Source organism: Anser brachyrhynchus (genome assembly GCF_964034855.1).
Source record: "Anser brachyrhynchus genome assembly, chromosome: 5".
Taxonomy (NCBI): domain Eukaryota; kingdom Metazoa; phylum Chordata; class Aves; order Anseriformes; family Anatidae; genus Anser; species Anser brachyrhynchus.
Window position 1 is genome coordinate 8,391,554 of NC_137699.1, and position 24,717 is coordinate 8,416,270.

The 24,717-nt window shown below is 39.3% G+C and overlaps 1 protein-coding gene across 1 annotated transcript in view; it reads left to right on the forward strand.

Annotated features, from left to right (window-relative positions):
- The window catches only part of MPPED2 (metallophosphoesterase domain containing 2), a 603,962-nt gene that overhangs the window by 247,402 nt on the left and 331,843 nt on the right, over positions 1-24,717 (forward strand). The window lies entirely within an intron of this gene.

Consider the following 24,717-nt stretch of genomic DNA (forward strand, 5'->3'; position numbering starts at 1 on the left):
TTTTTTTTTTTTGTTCATCTGTTTATAGTTAGAATTTGAGCATTTACAAGCAAAAAATTGTTGGCGAGAATCTTTCTTCAACTCCTGTCCAGTTGTTTTCTTTCCAGACTAGATTCAAAACAGATTTTTTTTTACAGAATGGTACTGTTCTTCCCAAACCTCTTCAAAGGCAGGATAGCCTTTCAACAGGTGAGCTGTGACAGATGGATTTAAGGGACTCAGTTGCTCTACCTGCTGCTGCTGTGTTACACAGTATGTGTGTTTTGCAGAATTGCCATAAAATGAAAGAAAAGATTAGAGAGAAAATCCACTGTATTTCTGCCCACCCAGAAACTAACGTCTCACAGCTCAACATGAACAACAAAGTAAGGCCACCCAGTTAACGGCTCTAGAGACTTGTGTTTCCCTCCCCTGTCATTTATAACTAAGTAATTACTAATTGAGTTTACAGCAGACTTTCAATGACAATAAGAATAAAAAGTTCAACTGTACTCAGAGCAAATACAGCCAGGCATAGCATGAACCTAGAAACATTGTAATGAGCAGTACAAGCTGGTGTTAGTAACAGAACAATGAGTAATACCATACCATTTACCTGAGGCAAGGCACAGCTGATGGATGTTACAGTAACAGCTGGCATCTTTTTCTAAACAGATGATTTTGGAGCTGAGCTAGGGTAGTGAGAAGCCAGTCTTGATTCACCATAAACATTTGGGAGTAGATCCAGGTGGTTAAAATTGATTCCAACAGCTTTTGGCCCTGGTCTCCTCAGAAGCATTCTTTAGCAATATCAGAATCAATGTCAGAAATAGTAGCCACACCCCCTAAAAAACTCAATTTGTCTAAAAGGGCAAAACAAATGGCTTGAAATATATAGCCAATTTAAGCTCAAATAGTCAATAATACACAACTTTTTTGAGGCCTACAATTTCTTTTTCCTTTTTTTTTTTTTTTTTTCCCTCTACTGTATTTTCTAACTAGAAAAATTTCTTGGCATAAGCAAGTACTGAAGCCAACTGGGCACAAATGTTAGAAGCAGTCAAAGTCACAAAGAGCCAAAGTAACAGGGTGGTGGTGGTATTCTCTTTTAGTCTGTTACTTGTCATAACCTTTGGCATCACTGATAAAGAGATTACGTAAAGGATATCCAAAGGTAGAAATACACTTTTTTTTTTGTAATTGTAAGCATCCCTTTAAAATGTGAGATTATAAATTAGGATGCCTTTTCATCTAACTTACCGCCACAGTGTTGAAGAGTTGGTGGAATGGTTGTCTATAAATAAACAAAAGCCTATGGAGATGAGGGAGAATTTTGCACTTCTGGAGATACCCGAGATTCCAAAGCACTGGAATACAAAGCTTTAATCTTAATGTGACAGTAGTGGGATGTAGGCTGTGTATCTGATATCTGACCATTAATAGAAAGCTGTTATAAATTCCATATATATTGCTTAAGTCATACATTGGCTTAATGATGACAGAGAGACTGTGAAGTGCTATCATTCAAGGAGGGTGATAAGGCTTCCTCTGCTGCCTCATGCTGCTTAGGATGAAATGTGTGGAATTAATGAAGGGGAATAATTCATGAGAGGAGATATTTGAGGTACAGGTTGTGACATCAATTTGTATTAATAAGAAGAGCACTGAGGTGTGTGCATTCACTTTTTCAGTGTTAGTGTCAATCTGTGAGGCTGATTGTATAGGGTTAGAGTTGGAGTTCAGACTCTGACCTGTGTGTTAACTTGTAAAGAGTCTGCCACCCATGTGTTTAGACTGGCTTTGATCGTATTAGTTTGCATCCACGTAACTGGAAATGTACCCTAATGAGGGAGAAGTTCTGGGTTAGAGTAAAATGATTCTAGATATGGAAGTTGAAAGGTAGCAGGATCGTCAGCTATATTAAGTAAAAATATTCTCATGGTTTTTGAGCTAGAATTTAAATTTGTTCCTCTGCTAGTGCAGGTTGACTCCATATGCTGTTTTCATACATAAATGCATCTGAAAACTGTCAAAGCCTGTGCTGCAAAGGAGTGTATGCTGTCATAGTAATCTTTAATGGGTTTGGAATTGGACAAGAGTAGAAGTCATACTCTGAAACCAGTTTTGATCTGCTTGCTAAGATTCAGCAATTAGCATGTGCCTAAGTTCACCCACATGTGAAAATGGATGAAGTAGTATTGACATCTATCAGCACATAAAAATAGCCTTGATTTTCCAGAGCAGTGGCAGGTTTGTTACTGACCTGCAGAACACTGGGACAGATGAAGGGGAGCGATGGTATTAGCACTGTGTTCAATACAAATGCTAGGTATCTCAGGTCAATTTGAAAGATAATCAAGTAAATTTTTTTGGGGAGAGAGAACTGCCTGAGAAAGCATAGAAACTAAGTCTTTTGCTAATTTTTTTCTTCCTGGGTGTTGTGGTTTAACCCGGCCGGCAGCTAAACACAGCATAGAAACTAAGTCTTTTGCTAATTTTTTTCTTCCTGGGTGTTGTGGTTTAACCTGGCCGGCAGCTAAACACCACACAGCCGTTCGCTCACCCTCCCCTCTCCCTCTCTGGGATGGGGGAGAGAAACGGGAAAGTGAAGCCTGTGAGTTGAGATAAAGACAGTTTCTTAATACAGGAAAATAATAATAACAATATTAATAATAATAATGTGTACAAAACAAGCGATGCACAATGCGATTGCTCACCACCTGCTGACCAATGCCCAGCCTAGCCCCGAGCAGCCGGCCCCCCACCCCGGCCAGCCACCCCTATATATTGTTTAGCATGACGTCAGATGGTATGGAATACCCCTTTGGCCAGTTTGGGTCAGCTGTCCTGGGTCTGTCCCCTCCCAGCTCCTGCTGCACCCCCAGCCTGCTCGCTGGCAGGACAGGGCGAGAAGCCGAAAAGTCCTTGGCCTGGTGTAAGCACTGCTCTGCAACAATTAAAACATCAGCGTGTTATCAGCGCTCTTCTCATCCTAATGAGGGTGCTACTAGGAGGAAAATTAACTCTGTCCTAACTGAAATCAGGACACTGGGGTTTTAGTTTTTGGTAATTTATGTCAAAAACATTTTTTTAAGAGCTTGAACCTTGCCCATAGAAAAATGCTCTCAATTTATTTTAACTACATAGTATCCATGTAAATTGGCCCAGAAACTAGAAAAATGGTGATAATGGTCAGAGACTTGATTTCTTCTTTAAAGTTCATTTTATTTATTTATTTATTTAATTGTTATTTAACTGAAACAGATTGAGATACTCCACTTGTGCAGAACCTTTTGTATCATGTGAAGTGTCTTTTAAATTTGAATATTAATTGAAAATAAAATTTGAATATGATATTTGGCCTATTTGATAAGAAAAAAGTGCCTACTTTTGGTTATATATTCTTGTTGCAGCCAGAGTTCCTGTTTTTCTTCAAAGTTTTCGAAGCAAGCACCTCTGTGTGTCTAGCACCTAGCAAATGTGCTGGAACACTCGGTACGGATAAGGCATAGCCTGCTGTGAGTTTTTCTGTGAGTTTTCCCATGAAATATGCTCATGTAAGTTTCAAATATGTAATGTCAGATATAAGGCGAGTGATTATAGCAGGGAAGGAGGAAGAAAAGAGCTGATGGTTTTGGTAGGGAGAGCACTTTAGCACAGATGGAAAATAGGCCTTTACTGTGGAGGAGTGCAGCAGTAAAAGCAGCGTGAAGGAGCAAAATCCTGTGAGGTGCAGCTCAGAACCTTTGGAGCTTCATAAGGGTTAGGAAGACTCAATGCAGAAAGGAGGGCTGTGTAAGTTGGAAGACAGGGTTGCAGTGAATTACTATGCTCTTGATTTAAAAACAAATATATTAAAAAAAATGATAAATTTTAAGTAAATCCTAAGATGTGTTTGGAGAAAGTATTGCTTGATGTTTGTTGTCAGACTCAGCTTTTTTGTGATCAGCATGCTGCCACTCTTACTATGCTTTGTATGTTCCCTGATGCTACAGGGATCCCTAACTCGGGGGACTTCATTCTTTTGTGACTGATCATTACAGTTCAGGAGTAAATAATAGCCTGTTTAAGTGTCAGCTGTGAAACAAGCAGTATTAGTTTATGGAAGGATGAACAACAACAACAAAAAAAAGGACCTTAGAGGTTTTATTTTGTTGCCATTAAATTCATGTTGTCCAACTGTTTATTTTTTTCGTGTTGCCATTTGTGAAACTGCCTTGTCTTTGGCTTTTACAAGGAGCTACAGTTTTATTTGCACAAAGCCTCAATAGATATATTTTGTTACAAATTAGAGTGTTGATACATCCTTTTGCCCACACAAACTCATAAGCATAAAGACATTCACTAACTCTTAACAAAACTGGAAATAAGTAGTGCACATAATGAGTTTCTCCTTAGTGTCACGTGAAAAACGTGATGGCAAGTGCTGCATTCGATCTAAGAGTCATGAACTAATGACTTGTCAGCAGCAGAACTTTCTTTCACACCAAATCTTAAACCTGCTAAAAGTGCAGGCGTCACCATAAAGCTACTGGTTTAAAATAATTTCAGAAGGTCTTTAAAAGTTCTTTGGGGTGTTTTTAATGTTACAGTTATTTTGTAAGATATGGATATAATACATATACTATGCATAATGTGGATGTAGTAGTCACTGTTTTGTCAGACTGGATATAAAAGCATACATAAAATCATAGAATGGCTTGGGTTGGAAGAGATGTTAAGGATCACCCGGTTCCAACCCCCTGCCATGGGCAGGGACACCACCCACCAGACCAGAGTGCCCAGGGCCCCATCCAGCATGGCCTTGAACACTGCCAGGGATGGGGCATCCACAGCTTCTCTGGGCAGCCTGTTCCAGGGCCTCACTGCCCTTTGAGTGAGGAATTTCTTCGTAATGTCTAATTCAAAGCTACCCTTTTTAGTTGAAACCAGTATACCATGTACTGTCACTGCACTCCCTGACAGAGTCCCTCCCCAGCTTTCCTCTAGGCCCCCTTTACATACTGGCTTAAATCACTTTCTAACCTGGGAGTGTGCTAGTTTTATTTTAATTTGGCAGTATTATAAAGATTATTGATTATTTTCAAAATCTGGATTTCAATTCTGACCCACAAATGCTGAGTGTTCGGATTCGTATTACACTTTATTTTTAGGGTAACATATTTCTATTCTGACAGGCTGACAAAAACCTAAAATCCTCTCAGTGCTTTGATACTGGCTATGTCACAGTGAGAATCATCTGCTTTAATGGCATTTGACTTTGGGTTTCCTCTCTGGGAATCTGTTGCCCTTTGTAGGCTGATTTCTTGATACCCTTTATAAATTTATGTCCTGGCATGTTCTGTCTACTCAGTGAGATTTTTCTTTTTGTGTTGAGCAGGGTTTGGGCTATTGCTTCCAATCTACTCCTCTTGTTTGAGCAACTTCACAGATGTTGTAGCAACAAATGCAGCATCACCCTGTTGCTATACTGTGTTATTTGTTTCAGGGCTGACGAGAACGTGCTTTGAAACACGGGTGTCTGCTATGCTTTGGAATCCATGCAGCATCTGTCTGTCAGGTTTGTGTCTCATGAGAAAGCCCAAGTAAGGTAGCATTTAGTTCTGACATTAGTCTTGTATGGTGCTGATTTTCAGGAGAAGTTTTCTTACCCATCTGTAAAAATACTGATCTTTTCTGATTCAGAAAGTAGGGACATTCATTCTGAATGTTTGTAAAAGCAGTCTCTTTCAGCCTCTTTTCAGGCTCTTTGGAGAGCAGCTAATACTTGCACAGACCTAAGTGCAGTTAGTGCTTACTCACTGGTAACAGGTTAGGGTGTTCAAGGAATTTAGGATTTGACCTTTACTAAGAAAAATGTCCTCTCCATGTTTGGGTTGCTGGAAATTGCAGGCTGTTAATCTGACAGGGAAACTGAATACAAATGGAGAAACTGCTGTTTTCACATTGATTCGTGCTCGAGCATTTGTCTGTTTATCTGCTACTTCTTCCCAATGCGCTCTTGTGCCTGAGGAAGCAAATAAATAGTGAATATGTGCCCATGAGAGGGCATTATTTCTGAATGCAAGTGGGGGTTTAGAGGTCATGCATCGTTTGAGGAAGCCTGGTAAGTTTGTTTCCTATTAAAGAGCAGGGCTTGATTCATTGTTATTCTGCATTTCTTTTATGCTGTCTGCCAGAGAGAGCAAACTGTAAGGCTCCCTGAATTGAACAACAAAGTTCAGGGGAAGAAACGGACAGATCAGCATTCACATCTAGGAGTGGTGGCTGTACAGCTGCCACCAGATTTGGATCATTGACAAGGACTGTAGTTAAATCCTGGTGTTTGAAAACCTATCCAGCACAAACTGCTCCAGTGATTATCAGCAGTGTCTTGGTAACCCTTGCTCTGTGATACTGTCTGGAAAGGAAGAAATTTTCCTCCTCTGATATTTTTATGAAAGGAAAAGTTTTATTTTATTGGCATAGTTATACTGGCATGAAAGTGTCTCTGCTGCTGAGGGTAGCTGATACATACTGTACTTTAAATAGCATGTTTTTTCCAGGGCCAGTCCCACCTATCTTAACTCTTGTCAGTTTATTACCTTATTAAGGAGGTCCTAGTCATTATCACCATTTTATTATAGCCAGCAAAATGGCACTTAGAGATGTTAAATGACTTTCCGAAATTTTGAAGTAGTTCAGTAGCCAACTAAAAATAGCATCTAGCAAGTCTCAGAGTGGACTTACATCCCTGGGAGCAGCTGTGCAAGGTTTTATTGGTGCTGTTGCATTGGTATAATTCATATGAGACACATTTTAGTATGACCTGTTGCTTTAGTGAGACCCTGCTGCAAGAATGCATTTGCTTGCTAAGCTTGTTGTTGCTAACAAATGAGTTCTGCCCCCCTTCCTCAGTTGCACTTGTGAAACAGCAAGTCCTGAAATGTTTGTGATGAGGAATGTCAGAAACTGACTCTTATTTTTAACTCTATGTGTTGCATGACTTCCTATCAAACATAAAGCCTTGGTAATGAAGTGGTCAGTGCAGATGTGTGTATGCATCACCTGAAATGAAAAGTATCCGTGAGCTTAGATTTTGTTTAGTCCTCGTCTGTTAGAGGGATTGGGTTCTACACAAAGCTCTGTAACTCCGTTCTTCAGTTCTACAGCATTTTGCTCCATTGCTTGCTGCACAATGATGTTCCTATTAAACTTTTCTGTCAACTGTAGCTGTGGGAATCACCGTGGTTCCTTAATCCTTATAGAAATGAGACGGTTATCCCATGAAACCTTTACTGAAATCAAGTTTATTTATATCCTTTCTGGTTTTACATTAAGGAGTAATTTTTGTGTGTGTGTCTGGAAGTGTGGGAGACAATTACATTGTCCAGCAATTTTACAGCTTTGTGACAAATTGGTGGCCTAACAACACACTGCTTGCCCCTGGATTTCATGCATCATTATGTAGTTGGAGAGAAAATGGTGTATTTGGCTGCAACAGGCTCATAGGCCTGTGAGCAGGTACCAGCAAGTACTGCAAATAGTCACAGCCTAAATGTAGTGGTTTTTAACTTTCAAAAACTAATGTAAAACCAATACATACTGTATTAGACAGTTTTGTTTAAAAATAACATAGGAAAAAAAATGAGAAAAAAGGAAGAAAGCCCCAAATGGCGTGAGAAGAAAGCTCATACCACTGGCTGGTTTTACTTATGTTTTAATATTCTTCTCTTTTCATTGCCAACTTCAAATTTTCCTTTTATTTATTTTTTTTTCCCTGGGTGTGTTGTATACTAGTTGTACAGTTATGACTTGCTATAATTTTATCTGTAATGATTTTCTCAAGGCTATTCTTCTGTCTGTCTTGGAGGTTATCCCAGCATGTAAGTTGTCTGGTTGATTGCTGACAAAATTTTGTTTTTTTTTTTCCCCAGTAATATTTCTGATGTAATCATTCCTTGTCATCTTCTAAGATGTCTTTGTCACCATCATGTCTCAAAGGTTTTGATTCTTGTGTCAGTGATGTGAATTTACTACGATCCTTAAACACAAGTTACTGTGGGAAAATAAATTATTTCTCCATTTAAATAAATTCATGTTTGGAGTGTCCACTGTCTTCCTGAACTTCAGTAAGCTGTCTAGCAGTCTTCTTCTTTCTTCAGAACAGCTTCATGTCACTCTCAGATAATTTTCGTTCTCACATTTTGATTGTTGGCACCATTTTTTTAAGTCAGCGTACTGTGTTAATGCTCTATCCTTGTAGGATCATCAGCATTTCTCAACATTTTTTAACCAACTCCAATGCTTGTTGCATTCCATAGCAAAGATTGACGTATGATCAGTGCATCTGAGAGAGTTCAGAGAGACAAGGAGATTTCTCCTTCTTTGTGCAATTTGTTCATGATGGGTCCATAATACATTCTGTGTGACTGAAGGTAGAACGCACTCTTATCTCTCATGATACTCAGCAACAAGATATCTAATCTCTTGTTGGTGATGGCAGAGACTTCTGTTAAATTCACTGAGATGCTTGTGGTTACTGAGCCTCCTCAAAAAGTTGTCCAGCCTCCTCAAAAGTTGTTTGTGTTAGGAAGCATCGAATGCTTTTTCAAAGCTGATAAAAATGTGCTCAGTGGTGACTGAAATCCTAGGGAAACGATAGTGTCATGATGTCACAGGGTTAATACTGCTTCTGAAGTTGGCTTCATGCGATCCTGAATTACAACAAACAATTCTGATATTGAGAGTAATACCGCTGCATCAAAACTCCATATCCTCATTGTTTAGCAAGATCAGAAAGATTCCCTTTATCTACTTGTCCAGCTGATACCTAGCCAGCTATATGTCATTGTGGGTTTTCCGTAATAACACAGTTATTGATTACTTTGAAAAAAACTGCTGGTACTTTTCCAATTTTTGTTTTCTGTTTTATGGAATTAATATTTGACTCTTATTTTCATTTCTGTTGTTTTGTATTTAGGTTTGATAAGACAATTTTCTTGATAATCTTTTTCTTGTTGCTTGATTACATCTTCACTATTTGGACAGACTGGAAGCTGGCAAATGTTGTGCCAATTTTCAAGAAGGGTAAGAAAGAAGACCCTAGCAATTACAGGCCTGTCAGTCTCACGTCAGTGCCTGGTAAAATTATGGAGACGATGATCCTTGAAGTTATTGAAGCGCACCTGGGGGACAATGCAGTCATTGGTCCCAGCCAACATGGGTTCATGAGGGGTAGGTCATGCCTAACAAATTTGATTTCCTTTTATGATAAGATCACCCATCTAGTCAATCAAGGGAAACCAGCTGATGTGATCTTTTTGGATTTCAGCAAAGCTTTTGACACGGTTTCCCATGGGATCCTACTGGACAAAATGGCCAGCATACAGCTAAACAAAACCATCATGCGATGGGTGAGCAATTGGCTGACGGGCAGGGCTCAAAGGGTTGTGGTAAATGGGGCCACATCTGGCTGGCGGATGGTCACTAGTGGGGTCCCTCAAGGCTCCATTTTAGGGCCAGTCCTCTTCAATGTTTTTATAAATGATTTGGATGTAGGACTAGAAGGTGTTCTGAGCAAGTTTGCTGACGACACCAAACTTGGAGGAGCTGTGGGCTCGGATGAGGGTGGAAAGGCCTTGCAGAGAGATCTGGACAGATTGGAGAGCTGGGCGATCACCAGCCGCATGAAGTTTAACAAAAGCAAGTGCCGGGTCCTGCACCTGGGACGGGGCAACCCTGGCTATACGTACAGACTGGGCGACGAGACGCTGGAGAGCAGCCCTGCAGAGAGGGATCTGGGGGTTGTGGTTGACAGCAAGTTGAACATGAGCCAGCAGTGTGCCCTGGCAGCCAGGAGGGCCGACCGTATCCTGGGGTGCATCAAGCACGGCATTGCTAGTTGGTGGAGGGAAGTGATTGTCCCGCTGTACTCTGTGTTGGTGCGGCCTCACCTCGAGTACTGTGTGCAGTTCTGGGCACCACAGTACAAAAAGGATATTAAGCTGTTGGAGAGTGTCCAGAGGAGGGCGACAAAGATGGTGAAGGACCTAGAGGGGAAGACACATGAGGAGCGGCTGAGGTCACTGGGCCTGTTCAGCCTGGAGAAGAGGAGGCTGAGGGGGGACCTCATCGCAGTCTACAACTTCCTCGCAAGAGGGCGTGGAGAGGCAGGTGACCTATTCTCTGTTATCACCAGTGACAGGACCCACGGGAACGGTGTTAGGCTGAGGCAGGGGAAGTTTAGGCTGGACATCAGGAAGAGGTTCTTCACCAAGAGGGTGGTTGCACACTGGAACAGGCTCCCCAGTGAAGTAGTCACTGCACCAAGCCTGTCTGAATTTAAGAAGAGATTGGACTGTGCACTTAGTCACATGGTCTAAACTTTTGGGCAGACCTGTGGGGTGCCAGGAGTTGGACTTGATGATCCTTACGGGTCCCTTCCAACTCGGGATATTCTATGATTCTATGATTCTATATTGTTGAATGCCACTGTAGAGTCAGATCCTGGCTGAACACTTGCTCTTGAATTATACTCCACGATTTTTTGTCATTGGCTCTTGGTTCAGGGTGGTCATTTCTCTGAGACCTCTGAAGAGCAGAGCTAGAGAAGAGCAGTAGCTGATAACTCATCTCAAAGGTTTAGTAAGCACAATACCCTCCCCATTCCCAATACTTAGAACCTCCTTTATAAGTGCATGATAAACTGGCTGCCTGAATACCAAAGTTCCCACATCATATGGAGGTAATAGTGTCTTGTCTACATTGCAGACCAAGAAGATTCCTCAGTGTGCTTGTTGTGGTCGCTGATTGTCTGGATTGAGGGACCTGTTGGAATGTGTGGCAGCTCTTGCCATGTGTGGGTCAGTCTGAAAGGGAAGCATGGGATGGTGGCCACCTATGAGGTCATGATCTGAAAGATGGGAACAGCTCCAAGAGCCCACACTTGTGCTTGAAGAAATATGCAGAGCACAGAGGTGCATAGATTACCCAATTATGAACTATTTTGTAAATAAAGTTAATGACTGTCAAGTATGCTAATGAAAAGACTTTGCATGCTTGTGGAGGGGGGAGTTGGAAGGCTGACATCTCAGATATTTGAAATGAATATTATCCTTTCCTTGCTTTGCTTTGTTTTGTTTTCCTATCGTTATTATCCTCCAGCTATAGGAGATGAACATTTGGGCCATTTGTCATCTTGAATTCATGTCATTTTAAGTATATAAGCATACTACTGGAACATTTCCTTATTTATTCACTTTAATGGACTGTGACCAAAATGTTGTTCTCCTTTGTGCAATTCCCATTTTCTTTCTGCAATCTCTGTGTTTACGGTGTTTTATATTGCTTTTTTTTATTTCATAGTTTATGAGTGTTATGTTCATGCAGCCTCTTTATGCTACTGTATTAGAATGAGCAGAATAATTTTTTAAGTCTCCTCATGATTCTTATTCTGAATGATAAGCATGCATTTACTTATTTTCTAATGCTTTGCATTGATTTTGAAAATCTAGAATGCCCTTGGAAAAGTCCTTAGAATATTACATAGCTGTCAGCTTCGTATTAGTGTCCTACTGAAAATGTAAGTCATGTGCAAGTGCAAAGTCTGAGGAGAGCAATAGGCAATCTAACAGTTGAGCAATAACTTACTGCCCATTGGCGGATACACATGCAGACACTCGAGTTCGCAGAATATAAGGTGGCTTGGATGGTGTGATTTTTCAGTTTTATGGCCAGCATTGATAGTTAGTCTACCCAAACCCAGCAAATTTCTTGTTCTTTTTTTTTTTCTTTTTTTCATTTTCTCAAGGCAGCAGTTAAGAGTAAAGTTCTAGTTCAGCTAAGCAGCATGCAGTTATCAGCAAGATTGATGGAGCCAGTGTCTTACCCTATGTTGTTCGACCTATTAAATAACAAATCGGAATATGTGTATTTTTAAATGACCAAAGTGCTATGCAAAAGAAATTAAAAAGACAGTGGTTGTATCTAAAGATGCATGTGCAGTGTGCTTTAGAGTTCTGTCTTGTGTAAATTGAAGGCATTTGCAGCTGAAGGGGAATAGGAAAAAGGGAAGGCTGTCAGTGGTTCCGTTTGGCCCCTATAACTCAAGTTGCACCTAAACTGCATATTCAGATCTAGGAGCAGAGAAATGCTGCCATATCCAGTACACATCTAGGCACTGAGACCAAATGGAATCCTTTACCCAAATTCTGCCAGTATTTTGCAATAATTTTGTTTTTATTGGTATGTTATTAACCTAGCAGCCAGGAGCTATGCTTATGGGCTACAATTTGTGTCAGCTGCTGTATTTAAAAAAAAATAAAAATCTGTTGCTGCAAGCAAATAGGTATTAGGAAACCTGTCCAGCAGATGGTTCCGCAAATAGGGTATGAGGGCTATAGTTAGGCTTAGGTAAATTATCCATCAAAGAAATAATTAGTATTGTTAATATTTTATAGTGCCTTGGATTTTTTTTTTTTTTTGCTGGAATTGTTTTAATGTTTTGTGTTTATCTGACTGGCACCAAGACACTTGCAGAGATGCTTTTTATCTGGACTTCACCTGAACCTTCCCAAAGTTCAGACTGCACATGCCAGGATGCAGGTTTATCCTTTCTCAGATTAGTGCCTGCTCAAGTGAGGGATATGCAAGGAAACCATGGTGTTCTGTCTCAGGAGAATATTTTCTGATAAATTTATGACTTTTGTGTTTCTGATTTATTTATTTTTTTTCTGTTTAGTAATGACAAACTCTTTGGAGTGTTATAATTCAGTGGAGTACACAGCAGCCTTTGCTTTGTTCAGTGTTTGTTCCCATGAGGTAACTTGTACTTTACACAGTGTTTCATTCTTTTGTTGGCTCTCTTTGCAGAAGGAGAAGGAAACTAATTTTGTGAAGTGAAATGTGGCTACTGTGTAATGCGCTTGAGTCAGAGTGAGCATTCTAGAGTTAGGTCAGAATTGTGTTTAACAGTTTGTTTTCTGGGTGGTTTTGGATCTTAGCACCAATTTTTTGGTATAGTGGAAAGTGTTAGAAAATGGCAAACATTGATTTTTGTTCTTTTTAAAGGGAAAAAAAAGTAGAAATATTAATGGGAAATAGATTATTTATACCACAAGACAGGATGGGTATTAAACATTTTTACTTCTGCCTTTACTCTCCAGTTAGCATCATGACCAACAGAAAAATCACTAAAGCTCACAAAAGGAGAGCTCAAATGCTCCTGAGGTGCATTATGCAAGACACAGGGTTGAAAGTGATGGAAGCACTGACTTGGCTTTTTGCTGACATCCAGCTTGTAGAATAATTTGGTTCCTAAGGAGCAAATTAGAGGCGTCAGCAGTCACATGCTGATGTTCCATCAGTGTAAGGTGTTACTTTGTGGTTTCCCTGAGCATGGTCTGCCTAGTCTTGGCGACAAGCTGATAAATTGCCACAAATTCCTCTTTGTACATTTGGTAAGTGTTTTTCTTGTCAGCTACATTCTAAAATTTCTATGCAGTGTCACACTGCAAAACCAAAGCATGAGCAGCAGACATATGTAGTAGATTTCTGATTTGAAGTCGAATGTTTAATTTTACACTAGGTCATGCTAGATTTTAAACTGAACATGTTTAAAATTTGAGAAACAATATTCAGTGTCATCAATCAATTCTAATTATTTTTAAGACTTTAGAGATAAATTATTTTGGGCTATTACAGGCTTTATGGAATAAATTTATATGGACTGTTTGCAGACTTCAACGGTCTATAGTGAAAAAACAAAAAATCATAGAGTTGAATGGGGGGGGGAAGGAAACAGGTTAAAATTCTAATGTAAAAGTCCATTATATGCAATATATGTCCAATATATGCAGCATCCAAAGCAGCTAGGGGTGGGTATTATTCAGTAGGTAGATCAGTTTATTTCTCATAACTCCCAAGGAAACAAACAAAAAGGCTAAAGTGGATTGTAGGAGTGAATCTGTCATCAAATGCTCCATTCAGATTACTAAACTGGATGGGTTAGGTTTTCAGATACCAGGAACCAGAAAATTTGGTTGCTCCTCCTGGAGTATTTAGTCAAGATTTACCAGTCTTACCCCACTAATTACACAGGTATGTGTTGTCATACCTGTGTAATTACACTTCCCTTTACCACTCATTCCCTTCCCAATCACTCATTTGAATGTCAAGTGCAGGGGAGAGATAATATCCTCTAATTTATGTTGATAAGGGGAAAGAAATGTCAACAAATTTTATTTTTTTTTTACTAGAATGCAATAATATGGGCCAAATTCTCTTTCTTCTCTTGCAGTTATTTACAACTACTGAAAAAAGATTTCAAGAAGTATATAAACAACTGTCAGCTTTGAGGGGTCACTTTAGTTCCCACTAAAGTGGAAGAAGGAAAGGTCTCCCACGAGTATTAACAGAGTATGCCCTTACTAAACAGTTTGAATCTGATAGTGATTTTTTTATTACCTTTCACAGGCATAAATAGGCTCATAGTCAAAGTCTATAAACTCAGAAGGTATCATTAAGGTCATTCAATTTTATTTCCTATAATGATTAAAAAATAAAACAAATTAATTCCTGGATTAAATGTAAAAATTCTTGTTGAGCTGGAACATGTCTCTTCAGCATATCACTATGCTGTAGGAATGAGATGATAAAGTATATGCCTGTATTTCTGGTAGTAGTAGTCCTTGCTTGGCCAAATATAGAATGTGTTTTATTTTCCATCACTTTGTTACTACTGAAGAAATGGCATATTCTTCAGTGTAACCAAAATTAGATTTACTTACAAAATGATATTTTAGGATAGATTTTAGCTGTATCCCTAAAGCCTCCATAAAGTAAGTGGTTGTATTGATGCTGCAAAACACTTGTTCATACATATCACACTAGACTGAGCAACTGTTGTTCCTTTTTGTTTCTGATTCCGTTCTCAGTGTGAATTCGTGTTGTATTCCAAGAGTGTCATCAGTTAAGTGAAAACCGTTTGTTCCAGTGACAGGGACTTGATCTTCTTGGAGGAGGATCTGAATTCCAAGTTGCTAACTGGATGATTCATGAGTACATGCTGAAACAGCCCAGACAGCAGTTTTTCTATGCAAGAAAGGTTTTCCTGTGCATGCTGGTTAAAATATGGGTATTATTGTCCCATCTCTCCTGGAGCAAGAGACTATTTACTCATCAGTGGATAATTTATGGAATAATGTCTGTTTCTTTTGCTATTAATGGCAATGACTTCTGTGTGATGAAGCAGAAAGAAAACGAATGGTTTGGGAATGAAAAGTTCTCTGTACGACAAGCAGCATAATTTCAAAGGAAATAAGTAATATCAGCCCATTTAGTTTTTATTTTTATACATGCTTTAAATCACAGTGTTGTGCCATTGAAAATCACCCTTTCTAGTCTTTTAAATATAACAGTATTCTGAGCAGTAATGTTTGCATTAGCAAAATAGTCAAACAGAAAACCTAGTTGAATCTACATCTAAAGGAAATGAAAAATAAAGCGCTCTGAGCATTTCTTTACTTCACTGTTATGTTCATTCTTCAGAAAGCAAGACCTACAATGTGCCCAACCTTTTGTATCAGCTTTCATTTCTTCATTTTCTGGTGCATTTGAAGCGACATGTTATGCATGTAGTTTTCTCTGAAGCATGAGTTAAGAGCTAAACTAGAGCAAACAACTTCAGGCTACTTGCTTTGTTATTACTAAAAACTACCTCAAATTGTTCCTTTCTCTCCTTTGCACACTAATTGTAGTCTTTCTGGTGGGAATACAGTGCTGCTGTATTCAGACTTGGTTTGTCCTCTCTACAAGCTTCTTCTTCTTCTGCTTGCTCCTTGATATCCTTTCTGCTTTTTTTTTATCCATCAAATATCTTCTGAACAGTGAGCTCACATTATTATCTTGCAGTCTATGGAAAATCTGTGGTCTCTGTTAAGCTTCCCTCGACTGTTCAGTTCAGAAGGTCTTCAGAGCTATCGCTTTTTCACGCTGTTGTCTCTTTTTTTAGTATCAGTATTTTTGATACTCAGAGAAAGGTGTGCTGTAAGAAGACCAGCTAAGCTACTCTGTTAGAACCGGCATTTCAATTGCTATGACGATAGATTCATCCTGAAATGAGGATCTGCCCCCAGTGATGTTAGGATCTTCTGTAACAGCTAAGCGGTGTAAATACACTAGGGGATGCTACAGTTACACAGTTTTTCTTTAAAGTTTTCTTGCTTATGATTGTACAAGCATATCTGCTGCCCTGAGAAGCATAAAAATGAAAGCATTCCCATTAGAGTAGCAGGCAGGAGGGCTGTTAATCAACTGAGTGTCTTGTTAAAGAGAACTGAGAAGTATTCCTCAACTCAGGCTTGATCCAGAGCCCATTGAGGTCAGCAGGTGTCTTTGAATTAGATACAGCCTGCAGTGTTTCAGATGAAACTAACAATAAAGCAGAAACTGCCGTGGCTGTTTGTTTTAATTGATTCTCCCATCACTTGATCTTTGGGAAAGAGGTAGATCGTGTCAGTCAGTTTTAGTACTTCTTACTGGGAGGTCTGAGTCTTTCCTGGCACAGAGAGTTTAATACACCACTGTACTGCTAATTGTGTGACTCTGTGCACCATTGAACAGGACAACGACCAAGTAAGTTACAGCTTTGATACAAATCTGTTTTATTTGAAAATAGAATCATGGAATTGATTAGGTTGTAAAAGATCTCTAAGATTGTCAAGTCCAACTGTTAACCTAGCCCTGCCAAATCTAGCGCAGGACCATGTCCCCAAGCACCACATCTACATGTATTGAATACTTCCAGAGATGGTGACTCAACTATATCCCTGGGAAGCCTGTTTCAATGCCTCACAACCCTTTCAGTGAAGTAATTTCTTACCATCCAACCTAAAACTCCCCTGGTGCAACTTGAGGCCATTTCTTCTTGCTATATCGCTTGCTTCCTGGAAGAAAAGACCAACCTCCACCCTTCTACAACTTCCTTTGAAGTAATTGTAAAGAGTGATAAGGTCTCCTCTGAGCCTCCTTTTGTCAAGGTTAAATAGCCACAGTTCCCTTACCTGCTCATATAAGACTTGTTCTCTAGACACTTCACCAGCTTCCCTGCCCTTCTTTGGGCACTGTGAGTAGTGAAGGTAGAATTAGATAAAGGAGCATAGTTCTAGCTGTGTAGATTATCTGTGTAGATTATCTTGTTCAGCCTGAGATGTTACAGTTCATAGGATGTCTCTCCTGCTGTAGGATTCTGTCTCAGCCTCTACATGCGTCCTTCAAGACCATTGTCCTGCCAGAGCCTCTGAGAACATACTGTCTTAATCTTAGTGTGCTACTGGCTTATCTTCAGTAACGCCCTGAAATCTCATCGTACTATGTTTTTACTGCAGAGGTACCATGCATCTTTTGCACTTGCAACAATTTACAAAGACTTTACTTGACTCTCAGGAGGACACTGAAGTTACACTGCAGTTGTTTGTTGTTGTTGCGGTTTTCTTGCTAACTGGATGCTTTTAATAATTGCAGAGTGGCTGAACGCCCAGATCAGTGCTTTGATAATTTTCACCCTACTTGAATGTTAATCTTGCATTCCTTATGGGCCAGTCTGCATGGGTGAAAAATAAAGCTTCACGTAGAGGATTATCTTTGTCAGGGACTGAGTGAGCATCTGAAGTAATTGAATTGGTCTTGCAGTGACAGTGAGGCAATCATATTTCATAGACTGCTCACACATTATAAAATATGTACCCCATGTTTTCTAAAAGGAAAATTTGCAGTTTTCACCGTCCTGCATTTCCTTCCCTTTATATGTTTTCTTATGTTACTTTCCAAGAGATTGGGATTTCTTTTCTGCGTGCTGACTACTTCCATATGATTCAGTGAATATTGAATCCTTCCTGAAAATAAACAGTCAAGAGAGTGAGTGCCAGTGCCTCATATTCCTCCATCTGGGCGTGGAGGAGTGCCATCTTGTGGAGTTGTTCTTGTATTACTCTAAATTAAAATGGGTGACTTCTGCGGGTCTGGTGAGTGCTTCCTTTGCCTCGGGGGGATACCTGCACATTTATCCTGTCATAAGTGGTAGAATGAACCACCAGGCTCTAAAGCATTATTGAGAGGAATAAATAATTCATAGCTTTAAAATAAAGCTTTAAAATAACACAGGTACTTACAGACAGATTGTCAAGGAGACAAGTTAATATTCCTGATCAATGTGTTAAATATCTATCTTCATACATCATAATATTCTTTTTACTGGCATCACAATAAAGGAGCATTTGAAAGGAAGATATGAAGGAGAACCACAAACTGCCTTTTTGCATGTGTCAACTCTAAACTTGATGACAGAAAGTATACAGGTGATTATCTGGAAAATTAACTACTAGATGATGGAGGCTGTCACTGTAGCTTGATCAGAGACCTCTAAATACTTTATGAGAGGTGATGGGTAGGAAGGATCGATCCTAAAGAGCCTTGAAAGTGATGGCAAAAATGTCTTATGGTTGATAAAATAGAGAAGGCGCAGTCAGCGTAAGGCTGCAAAAAGCAATGACGCAGGTAGGTTAGCAAGCGAGGCTGATGATCAGTGCAGGAGCATTCTTCATAAAACTCTTGTCTATAGAAAGCCCAAAGGTTTACTATTTTTCCATGTGTTTTACTGCTGTATGTTAATATAATCGCTGACAATTTTTTCTTTTTTTCCTTCTGTCAAATGTTTTGTTATTGGACAATATCACCTGGGGGAAGACATATTCTCTGGAAGCTCTGCAGCAGAAATCTATCCAAGGAAACAAGAATATCCCCTATATGACATAGATGTCTGCAGATGTTTATATATAGCATAGATGAAACAGCAATGCTTAATTCTCTGAGTTTCTGTTGGTTTCTTAGCATACAGTAACTGTATAACTTGAGTGATGTTTCACTTGAGTGGAAGTAAGTAAACAGGCAAATATTGTCCTAGGAATATGAAATAACCCCCTTGTCTGAGGTCGTATAGTGTGCCTGATACCTATTGTTTAGTATCTGCTACATTGCCATTATTTGCTGCTAAGAAGAACAATTTTTAGGAACCAAGTTCTGTGAGTATATTTGGTTTATTCCCCCGCCCGCCCGCAATGAATGTGCTTCTGCTGTGATCAACTAGTTTCAGTCTCTCTTTTTACTTAAGTTAAATTATTACATCAGGAGTATGAATTTCTGTTTATATGTGAGAATGATCATATGAAGGAAATTTCATATTTATACCTGTGCTTAGTGGTATCAGGAAGATAAAGAGATACAATGTGGCTTATGTTGGAAAGCCAAGTCCCCTATTTGGGTCCCAGCATAACTAAAATATCTAAATACATGTCTGTGACAGAAATTTGACAGTAGCTATGTGATCTGGAAAAGCATGTACAAATTCTGTAGGTGATGGATGCATCAAGGATAAATCCTTAGTTTCTTTTTAAATCTTGTGCTTCAGTTTCAAATAATTGATAATATTTAGTGACAAGGTGCTGTCACATGATAAATAGTTAGCTCCATTTCATCTCTTTTCAGCTTCCTGGGAGGGTCATAATAATGTGATAGAGACCAAAGATGTTCTTAAGTTACAATGGAGTTGAATTGACTACTTATAAAGATAATGAGAAGTCATCCATAAGTGAGTTTTGGAATTAAGCACAAGACATTTGATTTGCATAAATTCATTGCTGTGCTTAATGCTATATAGGCAAATCAGAAAGGATTGTATGTTCAAAAGTTCAGTTGTGATTTCAAGTTTGTCTTGTTTTCAAAAAAGAATTATGCATTAAGGAAGGACTATTCAAATGGGGGAAATCTTATAAGTTGGTTGGAATTTCAGAGCCTAACTTCAGGAAAGTGATACACAGACTCATAGCTTGATCTGGTGAGATACCTGAGGACATATTTGTGTACCACCGAGTAAATCAGACTTAGGAAACCTGAGTTGTGGAGATTTTAATTTAGATAGCTAAAGCTGGGTTCCTGAAAGGATTGCTTACAATGAATTAGTGTGAATTGTTTTGGAAACTCAAGTGTTCACCAGGAAAATCTGTCCGGCCTTGGTTTGCCAATGAATTTTACTCTAGTGCAGGTGCCACATAAAGGTCATACTCATCCAAGCAAAGAAAAACTTTACTTGAAATCAACACTTTATGCTCGATGAATGCCTAAGGGTGTCTGAGCTGAAGAGGTGAAAGGGAAAATTATCTTTTGTTCTACAGTGAATGCAGACTGTGTAAGTTTCATTACTCATATGTGCATTTCTTCTTCTCACAATATCAATTTCATTCTCCGTTCTTGCTAGAAAAGCAGTAAAATAGACTCAGTGTGATACTCAGCAGAGGTGGAAAGCCACTTAAAGAAGCATTTGAAAATACCAGTGGTAGCTTATTTATAGAGTTTATTGTACCTCTTTCTGATCTGGAGGGATTTACTCATAAACACAGTTTTTTCCAAAGAGAACCAGAGTTGGGAGTCCTTCAGAAAGTTTTTATTTTATCTTCACTGCAGAATACAAGCATTGTATAGTTGTGCATGAGCTAACTCACTTTTGTCGTATGTCCTTCAGCTGAGAACTTTTAAGAAGAACACAGTCTGTTGTGCATTTAAATTAAAGGCAATATTGAAAATAGCCATTTAGCATCTTAAGCAGAAGACGAATTATCATAGAAGCATAGAGTGGTTTGGGTTGGAAGGGACCCTTAAGGATCATCCAGTTCCAACCCTCTGCCATGGGCAGGGACACCTCCCGTCAGACCAGGCTGCCCAAAGCCCCATCCAGCCTGGCCTTGAATACTGCCAGGGATGGGGCATCCACAGCTTCTCTGGGCAGCCTGTTCCAGGGCCTCACCACCCCCATAGGAAAGAATCTACCTAATGTCTAATCTAAGTCTACTCTTTTTTAGTTTAAACCATTACCCCTTGTCCTGGCACAGCTCTCCCTGCCATTTTGGTAAGGCCCTCTTTAGACACTGGTAGGCTACTGTGAGGTCTTCCTGGAGCCTTCTTCGCTCTATAACCCCATACTTTCTCAGCCTTTCTTCATAGGAGAGGTGCTCTAGCCCTCTGATCACCTTTGTGGTCCTCCTCTGGATCCACTCTAACAGGCCCATGTCCTTCTTGTGCTGGGGGCCTCAGAGCTGAGCACAGTACTCCAGGTGGGATCTCATGAGAGTGGAGTGGAGGGGAAGAATCACCTCCCTCAACATGTTAGCTATGCTTCTTTTGATGCAGCCCAGGATACAGCTGGCTTTCTGGGCTGCAAGCACACATTGGCAGCTCCTGTTGAGCTTTTCATCCATGAGCACCCCCAATTCATTCTCCACAGGTCTGCTCTATATCCACTCATCACCCAGCCTGTATTCATGTTTGGGATTGCCCCAGCCCAGGTACAGGACCTTGCATTTGACCGTGATGATGGCTCTTGGTATCTTATGTTATTGTCATTTACTGAAATTTTAACTTTCAGACATGCAGCATTGTGTGCACAAACGTGAGAGTGCAGCTATGCACCCAGTTAATATTACAGCAAAGCTATTGAATAACTGGATATATGCATACTCAGTCTGCAAATGGGAATAAGGTGGGTATGCAGCTATCCACATAATTTGGAAAAGCAGGCATGATTTCAGCTGCTTATGTGAAAGGAATGAGAACAGTTACTAACATGAAAACTCTACTAGAATTGCACTTCAAAAGGCTTTATACTGAGTACATGTGATTTCTTAATGAAGTCATGATAGAAGATGTGCAGGAATGTCTCTTTCTGCTACTAGCAGTAGGCAGAAAATGTGGTGAGGAAAGGAAGAGGAAAGCTGCTTTTTTTTTTTTTTAATTTGAGTACAAGTGTAAAATACCCAAATTTTTTTTTTTTTTTTTTTACCTTTTATCTTTTTCTTGAAAGCCTTAAGAGAGTTACACAGTCTGAAATCTTGAGCATCAGTTAAGAAAATGAAGGGGCAGTAAGATACGTCTCACTGGCGATCTTCTCGATGCCATAAACAAAGGCCAAAGAAGACTATTCTGCTCTTGAAGTTGAAAGGGTAGTGCTGTTTTGTTAAACAGTTGAGAAAACTTACAAAGCCTTGTGGGTCTCAAGCCAAATGAGACTCAGATGGGACTGACAGTTGAATTCATGAGAGAAACTGTACATATCCCTGTTGTTAACAAACAAGAGATCTAGCATTTTAAATTTGACTTTTGAGTCTATGTAAACAGTAGAAACTGATGCTTCATAAATATTCACCTGTATTATTTGCTCATGTCTGTTAGATTATGTGATAAAAGCTCATTTGCTTACCCAGAAAAGAGCACAGAGACGGTGGCAGGTGGGGGCAAAGCAATGCCCTGCCCCAGCTACTGACAGGCCCATCGCAGGAGAGCCTCAGTCCATCAGAGGCTCCTCTCTGTAAGCCCCGAGGAGCACAGAGGCACAAAGGCAGGTGGGCACCTAAATTAAAGACTCGAAAGAATGGACTGCCCTGTCTGGGCCAACTCTGGGGCCAGCCCCAATTTCCTGGTGTGAAAGCCCATTAAGATGAGTCAAAACTGGAGCACCTTTTGGTGTGAGAGGGGTTGCTGCCTTAGGCAACAATGCAGGGGAAGAGTAATATTTATTGCCATGTCATTACTTGCACGCTGGTCGGAGTGTACCAGGAAAACAGGTCCCTTACTGTGTTCCCTCATTAATACGAAGAAGTGGTGTAACTAATAAGGCATCTTGCCTTCTAGTCTTGTTGGATTGTTCAGTTTTGGAAGTATTACTGACTTTTAACTCCAAATACTAAATATTCTAGCCAATAGTTGTAGATAGCCGTCCATGATTCATCCATTATTTGTACAAACTGGACCTGAAACCCATGTAGTCAAAACACTTATTAGCATCTACTTGAAAATAATTCACAATTTGAAAGAAGAATTAAATTGCATAAATGAGAACATCAGGAATCAGCTGAGGTAAATGGGAAATCCTTTGCCAGCACAGACCTGTTGTTCACCAGGAGAATGTGACATATTTCAAGCAGAAGTGTTGTTTTGTGGCACAAAGCTCCTGATGCGTAAAAGATCTTGTTTCAGTGCTTTCCCAACAGCTGTTTGCATAATGGTTTTGTAGCCATGTAACATAATAAGGATTTATGTAGTAATGCTGTATCAAGACTGGAAGGGATTTCCCAGTTTAGTTGTCTGTTTTCAAAATCTTGGCAGGTCTACATTAGGCTCTTTTCATCTAGTAGTAGAATTATAATTTGATTCTTGTCCTTTGTTCTTCCTTTTTTCATGGGCAATAAGCTTTTATTTTATTTTCAGACCAAATATATGGATACATTTTTAATAAACTGGTGTAGTTTAATAATATTGCCAGTTATTAATAATATTGCCAATTATGCTTCAAACTGTGCTTTTGTGTGGCTTTGCTAAAGTTAGAAGCCAGGAGGTCCTAAAGTCTCTCTTACTGATTGTCATATCCTTGGGCAGGTTACTTTTCCTGTTTTGAAGTTGGTGGGGCTGCAGATGTAAATTGCAGAATTGTTGGTTACTAACCTCCCCCCCCCCGCATACTGATGTATCAAGAAAGAAAAGATCTTTTTTTTTACTTTTTTGTGCTATTAATATTACCTAGTTTGAGATGTGGCAAATAACCTGAAATAATGTGACAGAAATTAACGCAAGAGTGACATTAAAAAGAAATTTTCTAATTTGAGATCTGACACTATTCCAGTCTTCAAAGTGTTAGTGAATATTTAATGGATCAGACATCTACTGAAAGGATGTGGACTGAATTATTTAAGGGCATCTCAAACCCTTGGGTATTTAACCCCCGAAATATTGAAATTCATAACTGAGGCTTAGTTATTCTGATGTAATGCTGTTCATTCCCAGAGATGCTCTTGTGCTATTTTTTTTATTACTAAAGCAGTATTGGTCTAGAAACTACAAGCAAAATGAAATGGATATTCTTCAGATGCTGTATAGAAATGCTTTGTAATCCCGCTAGCTATCCTGATACTCTTGAAATATGCTCTGAAGAAAAAAGTGATTCATCTGAGTCTGTAAGACCATTCCAGGCAACACATTTTCCATTACCGCAGTGCTTGTTTTCAGAGGTGATGTTTGGTGCTTGCATGGAGGTGAACTGAACCTTTGTCAGACTGCTGAATCTTCTTTACCTCTAATGAACTTAACACGTGGATATTGGGACTTGACAGGGTAGTTTCTAACTCTGCTTAGACATATTATGTAGAAGGATACTAATTATAAGATATGTTAACTTTATTGACATTTATAGAGGCTACTGGCCTTTCTATATGTTTGTTTGTTTGTTATCATTAGAATATTTATTAGAATACAATCAGTTGAAATATTTTTAAAATAGCGTTTTTTTTAGAAAACGGACCAGAAAATTTTGTCACCTAACTTTATCTCAAATTTGGTCAGTTGTGTTCTCTGGTTGTGTGTATTTCTTATTTCTGCATAAGAGAGTTGAATAAGGGTGACTGGACTTTAATAAAATGAATTCTTTTCTGGACTACATTTCCATACTAGGAGTTGCTAAAATGCTAGATGGTGTTGTTGATAGTAGAAGCACTCCATTTATATGAGAAAGATCACTCTGACCTCACATAGCTTTATGTGGTCATCTTGTCTTCTTAAAATTTTGGTACTTAGGTATAGGCTAATTAGGATAAATTGGATAAAGTTTGAGAATAATGGGTTATCACTGTATGGAAGCATCACAAAATAGCTTTGGTGGGG